Here is a 12,832-nt window from a genome sequence, read left to right on the forward strand (position 1 = left end):
GCGCGCCGTCGATGCAGCCCTTTACGCCCGTCTTCTCTTACGGACGTTTCTTAAAACCGTTTCTGAAAATCGAAAGTCGAGCGAGGGATCTAGGTCGAGGTTTTAGATTGTAAAACGGAGCCCCCTCGGACTGGCCGTGCCGGGGGTGGGTGACTCGACGTTTCGCCAGATATATAAGACGGATAATATCGATTCATAGAAAAGCCCTCCGCGCGCGGAGAGGAGCGACGCGTCCAATTATCGGCGAGGCTTTTCGGCTCGAGCAGCTGCAGCCTGCGCTTCGGGTATCGATCCCCTTCCTAGGATATCAGCTGGGATTGGCGCGGCGATTCGGCAGGACAACTCTATCTCCCTCGTACTGTCGCGCGGATAACGCCGCACCGTCCTAAGCTGTTATGTCGCGTTTATGGGTATTTGACATTGATTCCGATTTCGCGGCCGGATTGGATTAGCCCGATTGCACGCGCGGGAAACGTATACCTCGCGTCTGCTTTCTGAACTTGGGGGAAGAGATTGGCGTATCGGTGCCGTACACGTATCAGCCGCCCTGCCGTGCTCCGCACGCCAACTTCATCAAATATTTACCAGGTGCAAAGTACGAAGTTTACGCTTCACCTGTTACGGCACGCGCGCACTTTCATGCGCTGCCACGCGAGCGCGTTTGCAACAACCGCATAACCGTTCCGCTAATGTATCCGACTTGATATTTTCAAACGGGGGAGCCGTAGCCACAGAAAGTAATTCGTTTAATGTTCACGGATTTTTATCGCGCGTCTAAACATCTCGTAATGATAAAAGAACTAGATATTTTTCTATAACGTGTACACTTACGTTTATTATGCAGGTCCCAGATTATAATGTGAGATAAAATCTCGATATTTCGGGAGGGAAAAGAGAACGTTATTATTAGATGCGTTGCGATATAGTAAATATTTAATCGTGAATATCGTAGCGCGGACCGTACAATTAATTTTATTCGTAACCGCTTCTCGTGAATAAGCTTATTAAATATAAAGACCCGAATTCTAGCTACGTGTGTACATGTATACGTGTGTAACAAGCCAGGATCAATAATCTCTAGCACGGTACATTTCGTTGTTCTATACGTTTGCATCAGAATATTCCCGTGAGTATTCCCGACTTTGTTAATTGCTAATTATAGTACACCGTGAAATATTAACGATGAAATCAAAGTCATCGTTATCAGCTGTGTGTATGTATATCGCTCATTAAGAACAGCAATTAAGATTCGCGAAGTTAATCGAATCCAACAAAAGGGGAGAAAAAGTTGCAGATAAGTTCCAACCCAGATATTCCTTCTCCTTTCCTCTCCTCCCCGAGAGATAGCAGGATTGAAGTTTCCCGTCGTGTTCCAACAATTATCTTGATTAAATATCAGCAATTAATGTGCGTAACTGCACGGATTACTCGGGTTCTTTGATCATCCCAATATAGGTGTTGACGCTACTACATCGTATTCAAAGGGCTTTTCTGAGACACTAAACCACAAGCAGTTTATGTACTGTATACGGCGTTAATTGTCACTTCTTTGGTCGACATTTCCTTGAAGGCTTTGTGTACGCCCTTGCACGCAAATGTTGTTACTAACGTAACCATGTGAGCCCGAAGGTCCTGCAACCGAGTATTCGCACACGTATACACACGCGCGCGCTAAAGCTGCTATTCAAATTATACTTGCTTCGGTCGAAAATAAATGTTAAACACCTTTGATTGAAAGCCTCGCTGCGATAACATTTTGGTGGCTTAGGAACTCGAGAAAAATATTTCAAGAAGTTGCGAGAATCAAGTTTAGATTTATCTTTTTTCAAACTCTCAAAAAAGTGCGCTGCTCACCGCTGTCGCAGTTTGAGATCCTTAATTTCTCTTTAATAGGTACACGTTAGAAAAATCAACATGGAATATATAGTTTCGGATAAAATATCCTGCGTTTATATAAACACAGTGTGCAATAAATCTGACTTTAATATTACTGTTTGCCGCAGATAAAGTTTCTGTGTAACTGACATTAATTTCAAAAAGCAGTTTGGGTTACTTGAAGATCACGCTGCGCGCCGTTGTAAATTTAAATTGCGTTAACCGAGCGTGGCTTAATACATTTCCCAAACGGTCAGGTGATGTATGCCCAGGCAGGATGTTCTCCATTTCCCGCCATGGCGTTATGCGGCTGGAAGCCAGAATGACGGAACGGGCGGGGTTGGAAACGGGCGGATGACGATTAACGAACGATTATTAAGGTGGACCCTTATCGCGGTAATTGCGCGGAATAAATCCCAGGTTGCGGACAAATGAACGAACGAACGAACGAACGGACGGACGAACGGAGCGAAAGAACGAATGAACGGACGGACGAGCGAGCGAGCGAGCGAGCGACGAAGACGACGAGCACGACGGCGCCGTAATTTTCTGGGTGGACGAGCGTTCGGATGACGTGCTCGGTTTCTCGCATTACTCTACCTGCACTCAGTTAACCGACGCGACCGGCACGATAATCTTTTTAACTCGTCCGCCGTTAATCGACGTTCGGCTTCACACCCTTCGCACGTAGGGAAGCCGCTGATAGCTCTCGGGAGTCCGCGTTCCTGTTTTGACAAACGCGCCGAGCGACCCGTAAACGACGGTGATAGCGAAAATACCATTCGACGGGGAAAGCAGCCGGGAATGCAGACAATTCCGAGCGTGATTTAAATTGGAGTTTACTGTAGCTTCCTCACTTTGATCGGATATCAATGCTTAGATTATCGTCGTAATGTAAATGCGACTCGTGAACGACTAAACATTGCTCGTTTGCCTGTTGAATATCATTAAAATGTGTTATACATATACGATGAATGTGTTGAACGTATAAATGAATAAATATAATGAATATATATATGTACACTCGTTATATATTTATTATGTATATTCATTAATACAGTTATTATGCAAACACGTAAGATTTCATCTGAAAAATTAAATATTATTTTTATCTCCCGGGGATCGCTCGGAGAAATATCTAGTTCTCTTCAATAAAGACTCTTTTTGATCCCAACATCACGTTCTATCAATGCACCCAACACGCAGGGAGACTTATCCCGACACGTACGCTGATTTAAGGGAATTCATACGAATCGATTCGTAATAAAAGGAGAGGAGGCAAAGTCACGCGCACCCGTAAATGTTCCCTCCGAAAACGGATGTAGGGGATAATAGCGTTGTGGGATCATAATTACTGTTATTACATCTTTGAAACGAATCGCTATTCTTTATTATCTCATCCGCTATCAGTTCTCTCTCATATGTTTCCGCTTCCTCCCCGCCGATTTCGCGCTGCGCGAACGCGTAACTTCATATTTAAATTCATAAGAGCGCCAAAGTGCTCTTTAAGCTATTTAAGTAAATCAATTCTTTTGAAATTACACTTTTACGATCGGTCAGTTGGCGAAGGCGTGAACAATTTTATTCGCGCCGCACGCGAATAATTAACATTCATTCACCTTGTCCCCCCGTGTACCCACAGATTACCCTTCATTATTCTCGATATTTTTTTTCTGCCGACGCCACGCACCCTTTCTTTCTCTCTCCTCCTGCCTCCAAGCATATTTTTTTTCCCCCCCGACGCGTTTCATCCGCTTCCTGCTGTTGCGCGAACGATAAAAATACCTTGCGTGATAAATAAAACAATCACACACCGTAATCCTTTTGCTCGGTCGGCCGACGTTAATCGCTGATCGATTCTGCACGCACGAGGCGCAGGTAGAGAGGTACACGGAGATAGGTAGGTAGGAAGGAAGGAAGGAAACGAGACACGGTTACCATCATTTCCGGAACGGATGTCAGAGGGGACCCGATAATTGTTGTTTCTGTTACGTTCGTACGGCTGACCAAGCGGCCACTGCATGCATGACGTTTTATTTATCCCCGGCATCACCATAAAAACACAGTACACTTTGTAGGACAGCATCACTTGTATCTATGCAATTGTAAACCGTGCACAATGAGAATAATTCAACGCAATCGCCATACTACCGGAATTATCCGAGATAATTATCCGTAGTACACTTAAGCCAGCTGCGAGCCTGTCACGTGACAATAACAAGCTAAGATATTAATTATACGCTGAGCAGTTTGCTAATGCGCAACTAGTTATCAATCCACTGCCGGAGTTAATTAAAATTTAAAGGCGTTTAACATATATAATCGCTGCGGTGAATTTAACATTTACCAATATATTAAGAAAGAAATATAATAAATAAAATTAATATTTAATAAAGAAGTTTATCTCAGGTCCAAAGGAAAATTGAGCATGGAAGGGATTTTGTTTAAATTAAGACTGCAAATCACTTATGCGCCGTAGTACTACGTTTATTTAGAATTAATATACTTACAAATCCTTAATACAAAACTGTACAAACAGCATTAAATTTATTTCAAATAACATGACTGTTACGATTTATAATCGTGTAAAAATTCTCCTTTTTGGGTCAATGCGTTTGAGCAATTAAGAAGGGATATGTTGCGTTGCCGGTACTGAGTTATAACAATTTCTAAAAAGCTAATGGAATGTTCCTTCTGGTCTGTGAGTCAATTATCGATTTATTTAGGCTATTGAGCAAGAGATATGCGTATATATGAAAAAGGAGAAGACTTACACGAGACGTAACATAACTAAATACAAAAACGCAATTTGCTTTGCTCGAAATTATCCGAGTTAATTATCACAATTAAACAAATTGGAGTTTCTTACACTCCTGCCATTTGTAGATATTTTTTACCAAAGGGCGTAACAGGATAAGCATGCATGTATGTGCTACCTCCGCTAGGATCTGATTGAGATTTTTACAATAATCTGACATCGATGTGAGATTAAATTTCCCAAAACAGTATATCTGAAAAAAAATTTTTAAATCAATGCAATTTTCCACTCAAACGCCTGCAATCAGCCTACAATAAATGTAGTTTCCAAGTTCTATCACGTGGAGATTGCCGTACGATTTCAGACTGCTCTTATTATAGGGTGTTTGTTTATCGCGAGTCCCCTCGCCTATCACGAATCGGGGTTTATTTGGAGGATTTTCATTTATTTTAGGACTTTTACTTGTCGCAGACATTTCTTACTATGACAAGTCAAATCAAGTATGATAAACGAAAATCCAAAGCAAGTATTTTTAGCTCGAAAGGATTGTGCATGAGAACAAACAGATACCACAAGAAGCTATTGTAGAGTATATAACATTTGAGTTGAGTGAAAGAAGCTCAAATAATAATAGCAAACAAAATGACTTCGTACTTTTAAGTTAAATCGTCACCCAAACTGGAGACTTTAGAATATGTGAATATATCGGTAGCAAAAACATGCGAAAATTGCAGCACAAAATAAATGTTTCTGAAAGAAATTAAGATACCAAAGTCTTCCTTTACATAACCAGAACCAATGGAAAATTCAGTAAATAGAATAACTATCAGAAGAAAAGAGTACCGCGATGAACCTATTCTTTCAAAGAAAACACAAATGAACGCAAGAAAAGAACTCATCGCGCCAACATTGGGAACCCTGACTACTCAACAGCGAAAGAAACAAGTGAGGATCGCAGGAGTAGTTGACGTGAAGAAAATGAATGCTACAGTGCTGTACACGGTCTCGTTGTACAGCGCGTCACACCCTGCACGTGTTAACTTATTGTAAAACTCTCAACCAGATCCTAGCGGGGACAGCACATACATCCTTATCTTGCTATGCCCTTTGGTCTTTTCTTTATGGTAAAAGAAACGTATTGTTTGTACTTATTTTATAGTCATATATAATATAATATATAGAATATATATAAGACATACATAATAATTTATATATATTATTTATATTATTTATATATTATTTATATTTATTATATATAAAACTATATCGTCAACGTACGCTCTCTTTTTTTCTTAAAAATTGATCTATAACCGTTATATACATTATACCGTTATATTCATTTACATATATACATTATTCTTTTGACGTATACACAAGATAAACTAAAAAAATATTTGTGATATTTTGTAGTTTCGTAGAAATTGTATAAGTGAAAATAATGACAATAATATTATTTACTTTAATGATCAAGTAATTAGGCTGGCTCTGTAAAAGTGCATTGTGACTTGTTCTCATGAATGAACAAATATTTGATTATTGACGTGCAACGGAACGTGATGCAAACCGTAACGTTTAGCGTGCACATATTTTGCATTAATATGTAACTAATCTTACAATTTCGTCGACGTAAATAATATATAGTCATTTGTAGATATTTCTAGATTACTAATCGCTTTTAATATTATTGTCATATATTATTAGCCTTTTTTACGTATATTCATTCACATATATACATTATTCTTTTGACGTATACACAAGATAAACTAAAAAAATATTTGTGATATTTTGTAGTTTCGTAGAAATTGTATAAGTGAAAATGATGACAATAATATTATTTACTTTAATGATTAAGTAATTAGGCTGGCCCTGTAAAAGTGCATTGTGACTTGTTCTCATGAATGAACAAATGTTTGATTATTGACGTGCAACGGAACGTGATGCAAACCGTAAAGTTTAGCGTGCATATATCTTGCATTAATGTGTAACTTATAATCTTACAATTAGTCATTCTTATTTGTTTATCTAGTGAAGTATAAGGAGAACTGGTGAGTTAAGATATTGTCGTGAGTTTGTTTTATCGAGCAACTGGTCCTATATGTAGAAACCGATAGATAAATAAATTAAGTATTTTTATCGTTCGCACGAAAAAAAAGGACCGAGCGAACGTTCGTGAGAAAAAGCGAGACGTTTACACGACATGTTGAAACGCGAAAAATAAGAAATAGGCGCGCGCACGCTAAACGTTACGGTTTGCATCACGTTCCGTTGCACGTCAATAATCAAACATTTGTTCATTCATGAGAACAAACAGTAAAATATTCCCAGGTTATTCATAATCTATGACATTAACGCGCACCATTGCGCATTTTCTTCTCCGTTAACTTTTACCGATATTTAAATGCGATTATAAGCGCATTATTCAATTCGTTTAATCGCGATTTAGTCGCTCTTTAGAAACTATCAAAGCATAAACGCAAAATAGAAAATCGATTAAATTATAATATTCCAGCAATTAGGTATATTTAATGATAATCAGTAATTACTCCAATGTCTTCATATGGAAAGCATTGTATAATTTTTACAAAATTTAGCAGTTCATTTTGAGAAAATCTATATAATTGGTATATTATAGAAGATCATATTTTCTTTCCCAATAATTTTTCTTGATTGAGATACTATTATGCTTTGTCATTTATGCTTTATACGCAAACAAATATTTCACTCTTTCGACATCGGATTCTCGTTGCTATACATATATAGCCGCACATATACATAGGTTCGGATCGAATCTGTTTCGCGATAAAATATTGGCAATTTACTTCATTTTTGCGCTTATTTGCTCGCAATATCCATTTGTGTATGACAAATAGTGCATTAATCGATTGATAAATCTGCCGTCCGCGTCTCTCTAATTTGTCATCGTAACGGGTTGGAGATAGAGGATCGCGCTGTCAAAATCGTGCAATGTAATGCGTTTTAATTGCGCGCGTTTAACCGATCATTAAAACTTACGCTTTCCAAACGTCTTACACGAGCGCTGCGCAACATTTCCAACATCGTGTTCAACATCTCGCTAAAACCGAGCCACTTCAACTTTAAAGCAGACGCGGGTCACCAAATATAACGGAGTTGCGCCCCTTCGAGCATGTAATTAATTGCTTTCCACCCAGCAAATGAAAGGCAGCTAGGTCACGAGAGGGCCATTCTGGCCTCCTTCTTTTTTTCCCTCCACTTCGTGATTGCGTTGGCGCGATACAACGCAGATTTTCCCGGGTGATATTTCGCGGTGTGTGCTGCGCGCGGCAGTCGATCGCAGTGATAAATAATTACCTCGGTAATCGCGCGATCGGTTTGAAACACGCGCATGCCAGCACAGCATTCGAGTATGTTCGTGATTTTCTCGGGGATTCCGCGCGTTCTAGCGTGCACCAACGGAGGATTAATCAAATACATGTCACTGAACAAGTTTTTCACTTTCCCCTTTTTATCTTTGTAAACTTCATACGTACCCCAACTAATCGAATTTCACACTTTTTGCGCTAGAAATCATGATTACAATTGTAACGAATTAATCATTTTCATATAACATTAATGAACTCTTTCGCAATTTTGTGATTCGCTCACCTTATTCTCTCTCCCCTCTCTTTTAAAAATTACAAGATCGACTCATCCGTGCGACAGTACTTGTTCGCCCGAAATTGAGCCTTGATAGAACGTCATATAAGAGCAATCACGACGCTTCATAAAGTGTCGCTAATCCGAAGTTACAAGAGGCGCATACGCGTTGCTCAACATGTTAACGTCTACGTCCGTCAATTATTTCCGCGAAAATTACGCACGCGCGTTACGGTACACCGCGATAACCTGGTTACGCGGGTCGCTATTTCACGCGAGAAGAAATTTTGAACGCGGTCGCGCAAGTCAACGCGTGTAAAGTTAACTTAACGTTCGACTTACGTAGCGCGCCGCGTCCCGGCGCGGTAACTCGATAGACCGGGGTATTTGCGACCGTCGCGAGAGAATCGATTTTGTTCCGCCGAGGAAGTCGGCCGTGTAATCAGATGATTAGATTCGCATACTAGTGCTAATTTCATATTAATCTCGTAACATGCAGCGCGCCTATAGCGGTCCACGTGGCTCGGCAGTTTAGCGATTGCCGAATTACGTCCGCTATTTGAATCGGTTGCGCATAGCTCGTTAGCTCTCACATGCGCGCCTGTAAGCTCGCAGCCAACAAAGTTAATTCGTTGTTAACATGCCTGCCCGTTATTTCGCTAGTGAAGCGGCGCAAAATGCACGGATACGTTATTATCGTTAAAAAAGTTCCCATAGTCCCGTGGCGAAATCAATATTGTTTTATCATTCGTTAAAACTTTTCAGAGCCGATGCCTCTCATAGAAATTGTCATTGAATAGTTTATCAGCGATAAACAAAAGCGACGGGATAGAACATTTCGCATTTCACTGCCGTATATCACGGGTTATCATTTAACGAATCGTTTCTTATATACGATTGAAAGCTGGTCTTGCACTCGTGGAATTAGAAATCTCTTAGGAGAAGTTACATGTTACAACTCTGTACCAATCTATGTTACATCGCATGCATCCGGAACTAGCGTGCAATACGCCGCGGGCCTGGCTCGTCGAATATATTATTACGAACTCGTTAACTGCATCATGGAAGTTAGCGCGGAACTGTCAAAGATCGTCGGGGCGCGATAGCGTCTTCACGGAAATGGGATTCCTTATCTTTTTAGCACCGATTTCCAATTTTACAGACGCGGATGTGAGGATGGCTGTTATTCAATACGAAGGCGGCAGTGTAAGCCGCGACCATAGTAAACCCTCCCGTCAACCCGCTTCCTCTCCCTTGCTCTAATCGCCCTTAGTTGATTCTCGACTCGCTCCCTCTCGCTACCCTTCTACCCGTAAATTGAGCGAGAGATTATCCCCTGAATCAATTTTCACCGCGGATATCTAATCGATCTGCCCGTTTCGTGATTGATCCGCGAGTAGAGCTAATCAACGGCATGTCAGACGATATACGTGCCTCTCTCGCGATGCAATGGGCGCATGCAATTTCTTGCCATATGCCATCATTATTTTCCACTGCGAGCGGAAATACGCGGCTGTATTAACTCGGTCGCCGAAATTCCGGGAAATCGGCTTCGAATTACGCGAGGATTACGCGGGGTTTCCGGCATTGTCGAACGGATTGCCGCACGAGCTTCATTTAATGACCGGCCGTGCAACACGAGTCGATCATCCCCCTTTTCGTATTTTCGTTCGGCCTGCGAATCCCGTCGTCGATTACGAATTGTAAATTAATTAATACTTAATCCACGCCGTAATCTACGTCGAAAATCGTACTCGAATGCTGAATTAACGGGCCAAGCTTCCTTTCGTGCGCTACTTAAATTTTTGAAAGATTCGATCAATAAGTTTATTACGTTTTAAGTTGTTAACAACGTTGTAATGAATTTGCGTAATTGAGAATAGAAAATCTATTTTAAGCAAAAACAGAATTCCAATTTTATTAGAACTTAATGGTAGTTTTAATTATGTATGTTTTATAGTCAAATGTAGCTTTTACATAAAAAAAATCAAATGCAATGGTGGTATCTTGTCATCGAGCCAAAAAAAATTATATGTAGGACAATTCAATGTGCGTGCGTATTATATGCATTATATATATGTATATAAATTAGCATTGTAGGTTCGAGTTAAGCTCGGAGTTAAGTTAGATTTTCCGAAACTAGAGACCTAGTCAAATACGCATTGTTTTCAGCCCGCTTTGCGGGAGGGCCAGAGGGCAAGGGCTTCACTGGATTCCGTGTCGTGTACCAGGTGACCAAAATCTATACAATAAAATCTGGTACAGGATAAGTGAAATTAAAATAGTAAATAGAATAAAAATATTTCGTGAGGTTACTGGAGGGTACGGAGGAAGAGGAACACGATAAGGAGAAAGAAGAGGAAAGACACGGGACCAGGGAGAAAAGAAGAAAGGAGGAGATGAATGAAGAAAACAAAGCAATAGGGACGGGGGAAATAAAGAGAGCAATGAAAAATATGAAAAAAAAGGAAAGCGGCGGGAATAGACGAGATACCAATGGATGTATGGATGTTTGGAGAAGAGCGTTGTCAAGGAGTTTGCTAGACCTAATGAATCAGATTTGGAAGGAAGAAAAGATACCAGAGGAGTGGAAAATCAGTGTTGTAGTACCGATTTCTAAGAAAGGAGATTAGAAAAAAAACGGAAAATTATAGAGGAGTGTCATTGCTGTGCACGGGATACAAGATATATGCAAAGATCTTGAGAGAAAAGTTGGAGGTGAAAATAGGAAAAAAGAAGCCATTACCAAAAAGCTAAGGGGGCTTCAGGAAAGGAAGGGGAACAATAGATAACATTTTTATCTTAAACCACGTGGTGCAAAGAGAAAAATGTAAAGGAGAAAAGGTACATGCGCTATTTGTGGACCTGAAGACGGCTTTGGACAACGTGGATAGAAACAAGCTATGGAGGATACTACAGGACAAAGGAATAGAAGAACAAGTAATAAGAAGAATAAGGAGCCTGTATGAGAAAACAAAAGTAGTGATAAGAACAAAAGAAGGGGGCATCAAGTAGTTTTAGAACAAATAGAGGCGTGAGACAGGAATGCGTGCTAAGTCCAACCATATGTATTATTTCTTATTTTTTGCGTTTCAACATGTCGTGTAAACGTCTCGCTTTTTCTCACGAACATTCGCTCGATCGTTTTTTTTTCGCGTGAACGATGAAAATACTTAATTTATTTATCTATCCGTTTCTACATAGGACCAGTTGCTCGATAAAACAAACTCACGACAATATCCTAACTCACCAACTCTCCTTATACTTTACTAGATAAACAAATAAGAATAACTAATTGTAAGATTAGTTACACATTAACGCAAGATATGCACGCTAGACGTTACGGTTTGCATCACGTTCCGTTGCACGTCAATAATCAAACATTTATTCATTCATGAAAACAAGTCACAATGCACTTTTACAGGGCCAGCCTAATTACTTAATCATTAAAGTAAATAATATTATTGTCATCATTTTCACTTATATTATACAATTTTTACGAAACTACAAAATATCACAAATATTTTTTAGTTTATCTTGTGTATACGTCAAAAGAATAATGTACATATGTGAATGAATATACGTGAATAAGGCTAATAATATATGACACTAATATTAAAAGCGATTAGTAATCTAGAAATGTCTACAAATGACTATATATTATTTACGTCGACGAAATTGTAAGACTAGTTACACATTAATGCAAGATATATGCACGATAAACGTTACGGTTTGCATCACGTTCCATTGCACGTCAATAATAAAACATTTGTTCCTTCATGAGAACAAGTCACAATGCACTTTTACGGGGCCAGTCTAATTACTTGATCATTAAAGTAAATAATATTATTGTCATCATTTTTACTTATACAATTCTTACGAAACTACAAATTATCACAAATATTTTTTAGTTTATCTTGTGTATACGTCAAAAGAATAATGTACATATGTGAATGAATATACGTGAAAAAGGTTAATAATATATGACAATAATATAAAAAACGATTAGTAATCTAGGAGTGTCTACAAATGGCTATATATTATTTACGTCGACGAAATTGTAAGATTAGTTACACATTAATGCAAGATATGTGCACGCTAATCGTTATGGTTGCATTACGTTCCATTGCACATCAATAATCAAACATTTATTCATTCATGAGAACAAGTCACAATGCACTTTTATAGGGCCAGCCTAATTACTTGATCATTAAAGTAAATAATATTATTGTCATCATTTTCACTTATACAATTTTTACGAAACTACAAATTATCACAAATATTTTTTAGTTTATCTTGTGTATACGTCAAAAGAATAATGTACATATGTGAATAAATATACGTGAAAAAGGCTAATAATATATGGCAATAATATTAAAAGCAATTAGTAATCTAGAAATGTCAACAAATGTCTATATATTATTTACGTCGACGAAAGTCTATCGAGCGTACAATGTATTACGAATGCACGGCTTTAACACAAATGATATAAATTGTTTTAAATTATACCGAGAGGGAAACACTGGACATTGTGATGTTCAGATTTGCGGCATTAGAGAAAAATTTTTATCGGCTAAACCAATT

This window comes from Vollenhovia emeryi, unplaced genomic scaffold (assembly GCF_000949405.1).
Source record: "Vollenhovia emeryi isolate VEMERY1.0 unplaced genomic scaffold, V.emery_V1.0 DF939161.1, whole genome shotgun sequence".
Lineage (NCBI taxonomy): Eukaryota > Metazoa > Arthropoda > Insecta > Hymenoptera > Formicidae > Vollenhovia > Vollenhovia emeryi.